This window comes from Hordeum vulgare, chromosome 1H (assembly GCF_904849725.1).
Source record: "Hordeum vulgare subsp. vulgare chromosome 1H, MorexV3_pseudomolecules_assembly, whole genome shotgun sequence".
Classification (NCBI taxonomy): domain Eukaryota; kingdom Viridiplantae; phylum Streptophyta; class Magnoliopsida; order Poales; family Poaceae; genus Hordeum; species Hordeum vulgare.
The window spans coordinates 30,718,336-30,733,784 of NC_058518.1; the positions used below are offsets into that span (position 1 = coordinate 30,718,336).

The following is a 15,449-nucleotide window of genomic DNA, read 5'->3' on the forward strand; positions in this document are numbered from 1 at the left end:
CCGGTACCAATGGGTTTGCTATATAAGCCAGCACTTGTGAAAATTTCGTCAGTTCTTCGATCCCTCCGACGACGCCGCCAAGCTGCCCGAGCTTGCCGTGCCTCTGCCGCGTTCCCGACCACGCCGCCCTTGCCCGGCCCGACCACGCCGTCGTCGCCCTACTCCCCGACCATGCCGTCGTCGCCCCTACTCCCCGACCACGCCGTCGTCGCCCCTACTCCCCGACCACGCCGTCGTCGCCCCTACTCCCCTACCCGCCCCGTCGACGCCGTCGTCGCCCTTTGCCCCGTCGATCGCCATCGCCCCTGCCCCGACCACGCCGCCGTCGCCCCTGCCCCGACCACGCCGCCGTCGCTGCCCTCTACACCGACGCCGGCGCCGTGCCTCTGCCCCTGCCCCGACCAAGCCGCACCTCTCTTTGGTCTGGCCGGCGCCGCCCACCCTGTCCTGTCCTTTGTTTTTTAGATTATATGATGTTTTTTTTTCCAAATTATGTGTATATGTGTGAGCATATGTATGTGTGTATATCTGATTATATGTCATTTTTATAGATTTTTTGTTCATATAAATGATGTTTTTTTTGCATTTTTATAAAAATGTATATATGTATGTACGTTCTCTGTGCATATAAAAGTTAGATTTTTAGTATATTCGGGTATATTTTAGGTTAGTTTTATCTATATATGTTTTCTGATTTAGTACATTTTAGGTTAGTTTCATTTTTAAAAAAGTTTTATATATTTAGAAAAAGAAGGAAGAGAAGGAAGAAGGAAGAAGAAGAAAAAGTTTTATATATGCAAAAGTTACATTTTTAAAGAGTATTATACATAGCTAGGAACATAACGAAGAAGAAGAAAAAGAATGAGAGGAGAAAAAGGAAAATAAGAAGAGGAAGAAAGGAGAAGAAGAGGAGAGGAAGAAGAGGAGAAATAAATAAGAAGAGGAAAAAAGAAGAAAAAGAAGAGGCGAAGAAGAAAGTAATAGAGGAGAAAGAAGAAAAAAATAGAAAAAAAAAATTTCTATTTTTTTTTCTTCTTTCTCCTCTATTACTTTCTTCTTCGCCTTTTTTTCTTCTTTTTTTCTTCGATTGCTTCTCTTCTATTCCTTTGTTCTTCTCCTCTTTTTATTTCTTTTTTTGTCTTCTTAATTTTTTATTGGGTATGTCGTTGTCGATATACCCCCTCCCGATCGAACTTCAACACGAGGGGGGTACCGATATACCCCCTCCCCGATAACATTATTTTCCCATGTATTTGTATGCCGCGTCGTTTTCAATATAACCCCCTCCCAGATAACTTTGACATGAGGGGTGGTCGATATATATACCCACTCTCGACCGTGATAACTTATACCACGGGAGCACCCCCCTCGGCCATCTCGCTCGACCAAAACTCTCAAGGACACCCAACGATGGACGGGTATGTCGTTCTCCTCGCTCCAGGTGTCTAGCGTCGTCGCGAATCATCCGGGCGGGATGGTGCCCGGTTATAACGATCTTGGAGATTACTTGCCCGACGATGCACATTTTGATTTCTTGGAGGTGGACGAACACAGATACGTGTACGGGAAGCCTCTCGTCAAAGATGAAAAATCTCTAACAACGATGATGCGAAGATTCGATAATTGGTATATGAAAACCTGCAGAGAGTCTGAGGGGAGGAATATTTTGACGCTCAGAGTTAAAGAGGAGCATGACCTCGTTGGAATTGATCTGTTGAATGTTCCATTTGAGGAGTTCTTCGAGTTTTTCAATCTAAAGGTCCTCGATAAGTCAATGATCCCTTGCTACTGCCTGTAAGTAGTACTACTTCTGTCATTAAGTCTCTATATATAGGTCAGCTCTTTCATTGCATGTATCTTTAATTATTCTCACTATATTATGCAGATTGAAGATTGCCGAATTGAAGAAAAGACAAATCGGTGATATCGGGTTCATTAACACAAATCTCATAGATGTATATATGGTTAAATTTCAGGCCAAAGATACCGAGGCCAAGCTGCTACAATCGTTTATATTAAATCAAAACAAAGCTATAATACTCTTCCCTTACAACTTCGAGTGAGTGTTACTGTCTTGTGCATATTCGGTTTCCCTTATTAGTCGAGGTTATAGTAATGTAATTGATGAGTTATGCATGCGTGCGCAGGTTCCACTATATTCTCCTAGAGATTACGCTTGAGCAGGGACTAGTAACTGTCTTAGACTCGAGACGAAAAGATCCAAAGAAGTACGCGGACATGACTGAAATTCTAGAGGAGTAAGTTAAATCTATCATTATCGCACCATATCGGCAACTTCAATTTGTTCATTTCCTGATGTCAAGTAATTGTTTTCTTTGTCTGGCAGGGTTTGTAGTAAATTCAGCTCAAAAAGTCCGGGACTGCCAAAGAAGCTGCAGTTTAGACACCCGAAAGTAAGTACTATAGTAGCATATATGTTCCACGCATCTCCTAGTGATTCAAGCGCTAGTTTCATCAATACCATTTAACATGCTTGCTAATTATCAGTTTGATTAACCTCTATTTCTTGTAAAGTGGTTGTGGCACGAGGAAGGGACTAATTACTGTGGATACTACATTTGCGAGTCCATCCGCCACACGACCTGTGAGCGGGGCTACTCCGAGAAACAATATGAAGTGCGTAAATAATTATATTCACAATTTTATTTTATTACCATCATTTTTGTTCAGTTTCTTTTACTCATATATATGTATTGACCCCCTCTTCAAATTAGATATTTCGGATGCGAGATGAACTCCTAGCACCAGATCGTATGCGAGGAATTCAAGAGGAATTGGCGGCATTCTTTCTTGACCACGTGATCGCTAAAGACGGAGAATACTATGTGGACCTTGCAAGGTTCAATTTTAATTAGAAGTTTATATTGTAAAAGATACTTATATTGTATATATGTAGCCAGTAACATCGGATAGATATACGAGAACTTGTTGTTCGACCAATCTCTCAAAGAAGGAGAGGTGGTCGATATCACTTCTCTTTATATGCATCTGTTCATGACGATCTTCTGTTTCCTTCATTTGCTTAACTAGCTAGCGTGTCTAGTCCTCTCTATACGTATAGTACGTAGCGTCGACGAAGCACGGAGATAAGAAAGGAGACTTCTCTCTATTAATTAGCATGCTAACACAATATATGAAACAACTAAATTAACCACCCAAAACCTCCCCCCCTTTAAAAAAAAAAACCCAGCACCTGAGATGCTGACGCGTGGATGCCTATTGGTCCCGGTTGGTGGCACTAACCGGGACCAAAGGGCCTCCTGCCTGGGCTCGCCGCACCGACCAAGTGGAGGCCCATCTGTCCCGGTTTATGCAAGAGCCGGGACTAAAGGTTTAGGGCATTAGTACCGACACTTTATTCCCGATTCAAAAACCGGGACAAATGGCCCTCACGAACCGGGACAATAGGTCCTTTTTCTACTAGTGCCCTCCTGTATATGTGTAATTGTTGGCTTAATATATACATGCAGTAGGAGCATATCCTACTGTCTTACATTCAAAAAAAAAAAGAGAATAAACACATAGGGAACATGTCTTCGATCTTTTCCATTTGGATGAAATACCTAACCGTCTTGTGTTTTACATATGATACGTGCACACTTGACACGCGATTAGTTAACATAGTGAGTTGTCATCATCAGGAAAACACTTAAGCTCGAGAATGCCTTAACATCATCCCAACAAGCGCATGGCGAGCAGCACCGGTGAACGGCGACCCCAGCGATCGTGCGGCCCCCGACGAGGTTGTCGTCTACCCTACATCGATGGTGAGCTGCTACGGCGAGCGGCAAAGACGACCGACCACGGAAGGCCGCTGTCTCCCCGTCCCCGCGCGCACGAGCACCTCTTATCCATAGATCCGCCAATTCCAGCGCAACGTCTTCAGCTCCAGCATTTTGCCAGCTCCGGTGGAGGACCTGCATAAATGCGAAGTCAAGGCACACCCACAAACAGAGGGGATGTTGAAACCAACATTTAAATTTTCTATATACTTCAACCGATATCACAATTTGCTATAACCAACATCGCATTCTGCTATCACCGGTGCAACACTTTGCTACATCACCATTATTTTTTGCTACAATCGGCGTTCAAATAATTGTTGCAACCGTTGCTGCATTTTTCTACCACCAGCGAGGAATTTTGCTACATCCATGATGACAGAGCTTAGACCAGAGACGGTGGCAAGATGTTTTACTACAATCGTATTTTAATTTTTCTACCACCCATGAGGGAATTTGCTACCTCCATCATGGCAGAGTCGCGACCCACGACGACGGAGATAATCGTGAATAATCGTTAATTGGGGCGTTACAGCTTTCGTGATAATCGTGAGCTTTCATGAAGCTTTTTCTATCACCGATTGAAGTTTTTCATCTATAATTGAACCTTTTTTGTTGGCAATTGCATATTTTTTCGTTGCACGGTATCCTGGTTGAAACTTTTGCATCTACGGTTGAAGCTTTTCTAATCGACAGTTGTAGCTTTTCTGGTTGACGGTTGTAGCTTTTTTCTTTTCACAGTTTCCGGTTGATTCTTTTTTAATATACAGATAAAGCTTTTTCATGGTCGACTGCAATTTTCTCAGGCGCTGGTTGCAGATTTGCGTGTTACACGAAACTAGTTGTATCATCCATGCAGCAAAAGGTCAACATTGTTTCCAGCAAAATTTACCTTCGGTATCAAGAAAAAATATATCCGGATATAGCACTATTGGGAGAACAGCTTGAGATGCAAGGGGAGGTAAGGCGAATGGAAAAAAGTGACAAGAGGAGACGAAGAATAAGCCAAGAAAAAAGAAAATGCGCGCGGAAAGATAAACTTCAGGCCTATCGAATGCATGTGCCAATCTATTCCCCGCGTGACAGAGGAAGTGAGTGAGGGGCGCCGTCCGTAGGATAACGTTTCCCTATGCAGAAATTTCAGCTGCGGAGACACAAAATATTTGAAGACAGTGGACAAATATAGATTGCTCTTGCTTCCTTAGTCCAACACAAGATACAAACATAGACTCTTGGGTTAACACCCGACACGTACGGTCGACTGACACGTACGGTCGACTAAAAACAAGCCATGACCAAGAAATCTAACAAAATGGAGGGAATTTTTTTTGTGATTTTTTTTATGGCAAATGAGGTGGTAGAAAGCAGCAGCAGGCTCCCAGTAGAAGTGATAGATCACTCTACTTGGTGTACTCCATTGCCCAGAAGTTCGCAAAGATGTAGCTGGCCTTGACGCCTGTAAACCCTGCAGCCTTGGCTAGCTTATCGAAGTCCCTGAGGTTCCTTTCCTTGCCGCCGGGGCTGTACGCCAGCAAGCTGGCGTCCACACAGATTAACCCCTGCGCGTTGTTTGTCGCGTCCGGGTTCACTGGCAGGATACATTCCACGTTGATCACCTTACCATGCGCGGGCAGTGCGTCGTAGCAGTTCTTGAGGAGTACCGCACACTCGTCGTCGCTGAAGCAGGGGAGAATCCATTTCATGAGGATGGCGTCTCCGGACGGCACCATCTCAAACATGTCGCCGCCGACGTGTTCGACGCCGGGGTAGGGCTGCGCGTCGGAGATTACGTGGGGAAGGTCGAAGTTGATCCCCTTTATGCTCGGGTACTTCTTGGTGATGGCGTGGATGACGACGCCCACGCCGCCCGCGAGATCCACAAGGGTGTCGATGCCATCGAAACCAGTATACAATTCAAGTAGCTTCTTGGTGATGATGACCGAATGAATTAACTTCATCAAGGACCGCGTCGTTCATGTGACACCTGCAAATTAATGAATTAACTTCATCAGATATCGCTTTTGATTTATATATGGTAGTTCGACAAGAAAGTATGATTTACATGCATGAAAAATAAATCACTAGAAACTTGTCTTTAAACTAAATTCTACTCCCTCGGTTTCTAAATATCTAGACTCTAAAACATGTCTATATAAATCCGTACGTAGTTCATGATAAAACTGTAAAAGACTTATATTTAGGAACGGAGGAAGTAAATTAAATGGATGTTTTTTGTGGCGGAAAACTACTCCGGCTTTACATACTGTGCGTACTGATAAGCGAAAGTAGCTCTCACCAGGCCTCCATGAAGAGCTTGTTCTGGGCAAGGAGGCAGAAGGGCGCCATGGAGACACCGTCCTCGTTGGGAGTGAGCCACTTGCACACCGGCTCAGCGCCATACCTGCGGGACAGGCTCCCGTCTGCACACTCATCCACTAGGCACGAAACGACCTTGTATGTTGACAGTACCCGCAGCAACCGATCCATCATGGACGCCGCGTCCGGGTTGGACTCTGCTTTGGACGGAAGCTTGGCCGCTACCTCTTCCGGCGTCAACGTCTTCCCACCGGCGCCCACAAGGGTCTCCAGCAGCCCAGCTCGATGCAAGTGCGAAGCGTCATCGGCAGGACAGCCGACGAAGCCAGCTGCAGCGCGAACATTAACGCCTCCTCGTTGGCCATGACGCCGGCTGGCTAGCTAGCGTCTGCTGTTGGTAAGCGTTACTGCAAACCTTTGTAATGAGAGGACGGCTAACTAACACTTGATGATGTTTGACGCTTTGAGTTGGAACGGGGTACTACTTATAGGAGCTTCCGTGGTCCCTCATTACTACTGCAAATTTTGTTTAGACTAGTCATAGTGGAGAGTAACATGTACTAGTAATATACACATTACATTGAGAGTCCATAGTAACAAAAGTGTGGTGTCATGCAAAATATTATTTATTAGGTGATAGACTCATATTCAGTTGGGATATGTGATGTTACCATAACTAGCTAACTTACTCAAGTTACTTCTCTCCTCATTAACTCATTGCCACATAAGTAAATTTGCTAACTTGAACTGTATGTTACTCTTGAAGTTACTCCCACTATGGGCAGTCTTACTATTTGATGGCAACCACTATAATATCTAGAATTTGATCTCCGACAAATAATTACAAATTCAGCTATTTCATGAAATTCAATCATTGGTACCTAGAAAATAATGATATTCTAAGAAACAACATGTATATTTAATTGGATTTCCTCATTTATTAGTTGTCCAGGAGAAGTTCCCTGGAATTCAAAAAATGTGCTAACTTTCGACACCCTATAATGAGTTGTGATGCTAGACACATACTAAGGTATTATCAACAGGACCTTATACCATTCTCCCTCCAATCGTGTATACAGGGGCCAAGAGCATCTCCAATTGGTCCTGTTATTTCCATCCCGCAGAAGTTTTTTTAGGGAATTCTATATAATTTGGGAGAATTTTTTCATTTACTTTTGTTCCCAGTTTCCATAAACATATATCCCAAAAAACTGTTTTATGTCTATTTCCCATTAAACAAGCCAACGACTCGCCGGTCAATTTTATGGGCGACATTGCCCATTAGAATTAAATGGGCTTGGCACATGTACAAAATTCTGAAATCTCAAATTGAGCCCATGAATAAAATTACAAGTGGTGGTGTGGTGGTGCTAAAGTTTAGTCCCATACCGCTAGTGGAGGAAGTGTTGGGCCTCTTTATATAGTGAGTTTTCCGTACTACTCTAAGTGTGTGTTGTGAAGAGAAAGGAGAGAACCACATGCGCGTGCTTGCTCGCATCGCCGGGCTCGGGCCGGGCATACGTGTGACATGCGAGTGAATGGTCCGCCAAAATCCGGTCCGATGCCTTGCGGGGGCGCGACTACCTCTTTCTGTTTTATTTTTTATGTCTTGGCAGACAAGTTAATTACTTGTCCGGTAAGTATACGACTTGCAAACCAAGTCGGTTCGGTTTGACACGTGATCGCGACACGGAAACTACCTCGGTCCTCCTATATATACAGCTTATCGGGGTCGGCCAAAGACACAACGAAAACCATCTAGGGTTTGCCTCGTCTCACAACTTGCGCCACCATCCACTAGTAGAAATAAGGGCTTTCGTCCCAGCTCGAAAAACACATTCGTCCCGGTTCCTTTACGAACCGGGACTAATGTTAGCATTAGTCCCGGTTCGAGCGGCAAAGGCGCCGGTCGGGCATTAGTCCCGGTTCAAATGAGACCTTTAGTCCCGGTTCGTGTCTCGAACCGGGACTAAAGGGTTTGGAGGATTTAGTCCCGGTTCGTGTCTTGGACCTTTAGTCCCGGTTCGTGTCTCGAACCGGGACTAAAGGATTTGGAGGATTTAGTCCCGGTTCGTGTCTCGAACCGGGACTAAAGGATTTGGAGGATTTAGTCCCGGTTGGTGTCTTGAACCGGGACTAAAGGGTAGACCCTAAACCATCTAGGGTGTTCAGATTTTTTTTTCTGTTTTTAAATTCTTGTTTGTAGTTTTTGTTTTAAATTGCTTATATCTTTTAGGATATTTGATGTTTCTGATTGATTCTTTTTGCATTAGATTCAAAATTTTGTCTAGTTTCTGTTTGTGCCATTAGTTTTCAAATTTGAGTGGTTTAAATTTGAATTTGTTTAAATTTGCTTCAAACCCAGTTTTTGAATAACTTGAGTTTACAAATAGTTTTTAATTTAATTCTTTTTGCTCCCACTCATGTGTTTGATTGTTGTCACAGTAAGATTTATTTGGTTATTTTTAGAATAATTTATATTAGGATTTGAATTAAAGAAATATTGTTTTGCTTATATAGTTGTTTTAGTCATTTAATTGTTGTTTTTTATTATTTTTAGTTAGTTCTTTCTGTAGATTTTAAGATGTTGTAGTATGGTGCATATTTAATGCACAAAAAAAATCTACAGTTCAATTAATTTTAAAAAAATGCCTTTGTAGCAGATGGGTTTTCGTATGAAACCTTGATACTTTGAGTTTTGTAGAAAATAAACAAAAATGATAAAATCTTCAAAAAATAAACAAAAATGATAAAATCCGCAAAAAATAAAATCCTTTGAGATGTTGTTAGGTTTTAGTGTCTAGTCGGTATAGAAATTTTGAGATATGAATTTTGACCGTTTTTGCAAAAAAAGGAAAAACAAATAAACGGCCATAACTTTTGCGTACGACGTCCAAAAAAATTAATATATAAAAAAAAACTAGAAAAAATTGGTACTCGATTTCACCCGGGTTTGCCCGGTGAAGTTTTCTCACATGCTCAAAATTCCAAATGGAAAAAAAGTTATTTCAAAAAGAAGTTTTTTCCAAAAAAAAAAGAAAAATATTTTTATTTAAAAATATTAGGTTGTTTTCATTGAAATTCACTATTATTGTTACTTATTAATTTTATTTTAATAATTGTTTGTGATTCAAAAAATTAAATCATGTGACATGACATCAAGACCCAAGTTGTTTAGGATTGATAACTTACTATTGTCAGGAAAACAACAAATGCACACTTGGCAACTAGGGGCGATAGAACCAGAAAGTTAAGCGTGCTCGGGCTGAAGCAGTGAAAGGATGGGTGATCGGCCGGGAAGATAGATGGGTGATTAGAGATTAAATTGTCAAATAATTCAAAGATTAGAAAATTGAAATAAAACATAAAAATATTCAAAAATAAAATTGGAATTTTTTTTTTTAAAAATCTACCTTTTCGTGTCAAACAAGAAAAAAAAACAGACGGATCCTTTAGTCCCGGTTCGTAAGGAGAACCGGGACTAAAGATACTCCCTCCGAGGCGGCCACGTGGAGCACCTTTGTTCCCGGCTTGGAACAGGGCCGGCACTGGCCTTTAGTCCCGCCCCTTTATTCCTGGTTGGTGAACCGGGACTAAAGCCCCTTACGAGCTGGGACTAAAGGCCATGTCCCCACTAGTGATCGTAGTCTACCTCATCCCGAGCGCCGACGTCCAATGGCGAACGGGAGAGCAGGTATCCGAAACCAGTCGCCTTTGCGATCCTGTACGGGAGAAGGCGAATTAGGTTTTTGGGAAGTGCTTTCCGCGACTTCTCGCTGCTTCCACAACGCGTCCTACCAAGAAAGTCGGGCGGTGCTGCGTACCGCCGTCTCAAGCGTCGTCTACTTCGTCCCGTCATCGCCAACATTATCGTCAACAACGCGTCTGCACCGAACAAATCAGCTTCCTCTACAAACGTTCGGTACGTGCGTCGTGTTTCCGTTAGCCTGATGAACATGTTAGATGCGTACATGTTTTGCTACACGGTCTTGCTGCTATTCATGTTGTCTGCTGCATCTAGTATGTTAGTGTTTCACATGACATGGAACCGACCTTGGTCCTCCTATATATACAGCTTATCGGGGTCGGCCAAAGACACACCGAAAACCATCTAGGGTTTGCCTCGTCTCACAACTTGCGCCGCCATCGTAGTCTACCTCATACCGAGCGCCGGCGTCCAACGGCGAACGGGAGAGCAGGTCTCCGGAACCAGTCGCCTTTGGGTTCCTGTACGGGAGAAGGCAAATTAGGTTTTTGGGAAGCGCTTTCCGCGACTGCTCGCTGCTTCCACAACGGACCGTCTACCAAGCAAGTCGGGCGGTGCTGCGTACCTCGTCCTTAGGCATCACCTACTTCGTCCCGTCATCGGCAACGTCATCGTCAACAATGCGTCTGCACCGAACACATCTGCTTTCTCTACAAACGTTCGGTACGTGCGTCGTGTTCCCGTTAGCCTGATGAACATGTTAGACACGTACACGTTTTGCTACACGGTCTTACTGCTACTCATGTTGTCTGCTGCATCTAGTATGTTAGAGTTTCACATGACACGGAACCGACCTTGGTCCTCCTATATATACAGCTTATCGGGGTCGGCCAAAGGCACATCGAAAACCATCTAGGGTTTGCCTCCTCTCACAACTTGCGCTGCCATCATAGTGTACCTCATCCCGAGCGCCGGCGTCCAACGGCGAACGGGGTAGCAGGTCTCCGGAACCAGTCGCCTTTGCGATCCTGTACGGGAGAAGGCGAATTAGGTTTTTGGGAAGCGCTTTGCGCAATTGCTCGCTACTTCCACAACGGGTCGTTTACCAAGCAAGTCGGGCGGTGCTGCGTACCGCCTCGTCAAGCGTCATCTACTTCATCCCATGATCGCCAACGTCATCGTCAACAACGCGTCTGCATCGAACACATCTGCTTCCTCTACAACATTGGGTACGTGCGTCGTGTTCCCTTTAGCCTGATGAACCTCTTAGACGCGTACATGTTTTGCTACATGGTCTTGCTGCTATTCATGTTGTCTGATGCATCTAGTATGTTAGATTTCACATGACACGGAACCGACCTTGGTCCTCCTATATATACAGCTTATCGGGGTTGTCCAAAGACACACCGAAACCATCTAGGGCTTGCCTCGTCTCACAACTTGCACTGCCATCGTAGACTACCTCATCTCGAGCGCCGGCGTCCAACGGCGAACGGGAGAGCAGGTCTCCGGAACTAGTCGCCTTTGCGATCCTGTACGGGAGAAGGCGAATTAGGTTTTTGGGAAGCACTTTGCGCGACAGCTCGCTGCTTCCACAACGGGTGATCTACCAAGCAAGTCGGGCGGTGCTGCGTACCGCCGCCTCAAGCGTCATGTAATTCGTTCCGTCATCGCCAACGTCATCGTCAACAACGCGTCTGCACCGAACACATCTACTTGCTCTACAAACATTCGGTACGTGCGTCGTGCTCCCGTTAGCCCGATGAACATGTTATATGCGTACATGTTTTGCTACACGGTCTTGCTGTTATTCATGTTGTCTGTTGCATCTAGTATGTTAGAGTTTTACATGACACGGAACCGACCTTGGTCCTCCTATATATACAACTTATCGGGGTCGGCCAAAGACACACCGAAAACCATCTAGGGTTTGCCTCGTCTCACAACTTGCGCCGCCATCGTAGTCTACCTCATCCCGAGCGCCGGCGTCCAACGGCGAACGGGAGAGGAGGTCTCCGGAGCCAGTCGCCTTTGCGATCCTGTACGGGAGAAGGTGAATTAGGTTTTTGGGAAGCGCTTTCCGCGACTGCTCGCTGCTTCCACAACGGACCGTCTACCAAGCAAGTCGGGCGGTGCTGCGTACCTCCTCCTTAGGCATCACCTACTTTGTCCCGTCATCGGCAACGTCATCGTCAACAATGCGTCTGCACCGAACACATCGCTTTCTCTACAAACTTTCGGTACGTGCGTCGTGTTCCCGTTAGCCTGATGAACATGTTAGACACGTACATGTTTTGCTACACGGTCTTGCTGCTACTCATGTTGTCTGCTGCATCTAGTATGTTAGAGTTTCACATGACACGGAACCGACCTTGGTCCTCCTATATATACAGCTTATCGGGGTCGGCCAAAGGCACATTGAAAACCATCTAGGGTTTGCCTCCTCTCACAACTTGCGCTCCTCTCACAACTTGCGCTGCCATCATAGTGTACCTCATCTCGAGCGCCGGCGTCCAACGGCGAACGGGAGAGCAGGTCTCCGGAACCAGTCGCCTTTGCGATCCTGTACGGGAGAAGGCGAATTAGGTTTTTGGGAAGCGCTTTGCGCGATTGCTCGCTACTTCCACAACGGGTCGTCTACCAAGCAAGTCTGGCGGTGCTGCGTACCGCTTCGTCAAGCGTCGTCTACTTCATCCCGTCATCGCCAACGTCATCGTCAACAACGCGTCTGCATCGAACACATCTGCTTCCTCTACAACGTTGGGTACGTGCGTCGTGTTCCCGTTAGCCTGATGAACCTCTTAGACGCGTACATGTTTTGCTACATGGTCTTGCTGCTATTCATGTTGTCTGATGCATCTAGTATGTTAGATTTCACATGACACGGAACCGACCTTGGTCCTCCTATATATACAGCTTATCGGGGTTGGCCGAAGACACACCGAAACCATCTAGGGTTTGCCTCGTCTCACAACTTGCGCTGCCATCGTAGACTACCTCATCTCGAGCGCCGGCGTCCAACGGCGAACGGGAGAGCAGGTGTCCGGAACTAGTCGCCTTTGCGATCCTGTACGGGAGAAGGCGAATTAGGTTTTTGGGAAGCACTTTGCCGACTGCTCGCTGCTTCTACAACGGGTCGTCTACCAAGCAAGTCGGGCGGTGCTGCGTACCACCTCATCAAGCATCGGCTACTTCGTCCCGTCATCACCAACTTCATCGTCAACAACGCGTTTGCTCCGAACACATCTGCTTCCTCTACAAACGTTTGGTACATGCGTCGTGTTCCCCTTAGCCTGATGAACTTGTTAGACGCGTACATGTTTTGCTACATAGTCTTGCTGCTATTCATGTTGTCTGTTGCATCTAGTATGTTAGAGTTTCATATGACACGGAACTGACCTTGGTCCTCCTATATATACAGCTTATCGGGGTCGGCCAAAGACACACCGAAAACCATCTAGGGTTTGCCTCGTCTCACAACTTGCGGTGCCATCATAGTCTACCTCATCCCGAGCGCCGGTGTCCTACGGCGAACGGGAGAGCTGGTCTCCGGAAGCAGTCGCCTTTGCGATCCTGTACGGGAGAAGGCGAATTAGGTTTTTGGGAAGCGCTTTGCGCGACAGCTCGCTGCTTCCACAACGGGTGATCTACCAAGCAAGTCGGGCGGTGCTGCGTACCGCCGCCTCAAGCGTCATGTAATTCGTTCCGTCATCGCCAACGTCATCGTCAACAACGCGTCTGCACCGAACACATCTACTTCCTCTACAAACATTCGGTACGTGCGTCGTGTTCCCGTTAGCCCGATGAACATGTTATATGCGTACATGTTTTGCTACACGGTCTTGCTGTTATTCATGTTGTCTGTTGCATCTAGTATGTTAGAGTTTTACATGACACGGAACCGACCTTGGTTCTTCTATATATACAACTTATCGGGGTCGGCCAAAGACACACCGAAAACCATCTAGGGTTTGCCTCGTCTCACAACTTGCGCCGCCATCGTAGTCTACCTCATCCCGAGCGCCGACGTCTTACGATGAACGGGAGAACAGGTCTCCGGAACAAGTCGCCTTTGCGATCCTGTACGGGAGAAGGCGAATTAAGTTTTTGGGAAGCGCTTTGCGCGACTGCTCTTTGCTTCCACAACGGGTTGTCTACCACGCAAGTCGGGCGGTGCTGCATACCGCAGCGGTGCTTCGTACCGCCACCTCAAGCGTCGTTTACTTCGTCCCGTCATTGCCAACATCATCGTCAACAACGCGTCTGCACCGAACACATCTGCTTCCTCTATAAACGTTCGGTACGTGCGTCGTGTTCCCGTTAGCCTGATGAACATCTAAGATGCGTACATGTTTTGCTACACAGTCTTGCTGCTATTCATGTTGTCTGCTCCATCTAGTATGTTAGAGTTTCACATGACACGCAACCGACCTTGGTCCTCCTATATATACAGCTTATCGGGGTCGGCCAAAGACACACCGAAAACCATTTAGGGTTTGCCCCGTCTCACAACTTGCGCCGCCATCGTATTCTACCTCATCCCGAGCGCCGGTGTCCAACGGCGAACGGGAGAGCAGGTCTCCGGAACCAGTCGCCTTTGCGATCCTGTATGGGAGAAGGCGAATTAGGTTTTTGGGAAGCGCATTGCGCGACTGCTCGCTGCTTCCACAATGGGTCGTCTACCAACCAAGTCGGGCGGTGCTGCGTACCGCCTCCTCAAGCGTCGCCTACTTCGTTTCTTCATCGGCAAAGTCATCGTCAACAACGCGTCTGCACCGAACACATCTGCTTCCTCTACAAACGTTCGGTACGTGCGTCGTGCTCTCGTTAGCCTGATGAACATGTTAGACGCGTAGATGTTTTGCTACACGGTCTTGCTGCTATTCATGTTGTTTGCTACATCTAGTATGTTAGAGTTTCACATGACACGGAACCGACCTTGGTCCTCCTATTTATACTGCTTATCGGGGTCGGCCAAGGACACACCGAAAACCATCTAGGGTTTGCCTCGTCTCACAACTTGCGCTGCCATCGTAGTCTACCTCATCCCGAGCGCCGGCGTCCAACGGCGAACGGGAAGGCAGGTCTCCAGAACCAGTCGCCTTTGCGATCCTATACGGGAGAAGGCGAATTAGGTTTTTGGGAAGCGCTTTGTGCGACTGCTCGCTGCTACCACAACGGGTCGTCTACCAAGCAAGTCAGGCGGTGCTGCGTACAGCCTCTTCAAGGGTCGGCTACTTTGTCCTATCATCGCCAACGTCATCATCAACAACGCGTCTGCACCGAACACATCTGCTTCCTCTACAAACGTTCGGTATGTGCGTCGTGTTCCCGTTAGCCTGATGAACATGTTAGACGCGTACATGTTTGGCTACACGGTCTTGCTGCTATTCATGTTGTCTGCTGCATCTAGTATGTTAGAGTTTCACATGACACGGAACCGACCTTGGTCCTCCTATATATACTTCTTATCGGGGTCGGCCAAGGACACACCGAAAACCATCTAGGGTTTGCCTCGTCTCACAACTTGCGCTGCCATCGTAGTCTACCTCATCCCGAGCGCCGGCGTCCAACGGCGAACGGGAGAGCAGGTCTCCGGAACCAGTCGCCTTTGCGGTCCTCTA

At 46.3% G+C, this 15,449-nt stretch overlaps 1 pseudogene across 1 annotated transcript; it reads right to left on the reverse strand.

Moving 5' to 3' along the window:
* Positions 1 to 5,105: 5,105 nt before the first annotated feature.
* On the reverse strand, positions 5,106 to 6,499 carry LOC123404503 (annotated as a pseudogene). Its single transcript, XR_006611836.1, has 2 exons — positions 6,100 to 6,499; positions 5,106 to 5,787 (listed from the first exon to the last, which is right to left on the reverse strand). The product of XR_006611836.1 is annotated as a flavone O-methyltransferase 1-like (transcript).
* Positions 6,500 to 15,449: the final 8,950 nt, after the last annotated feature.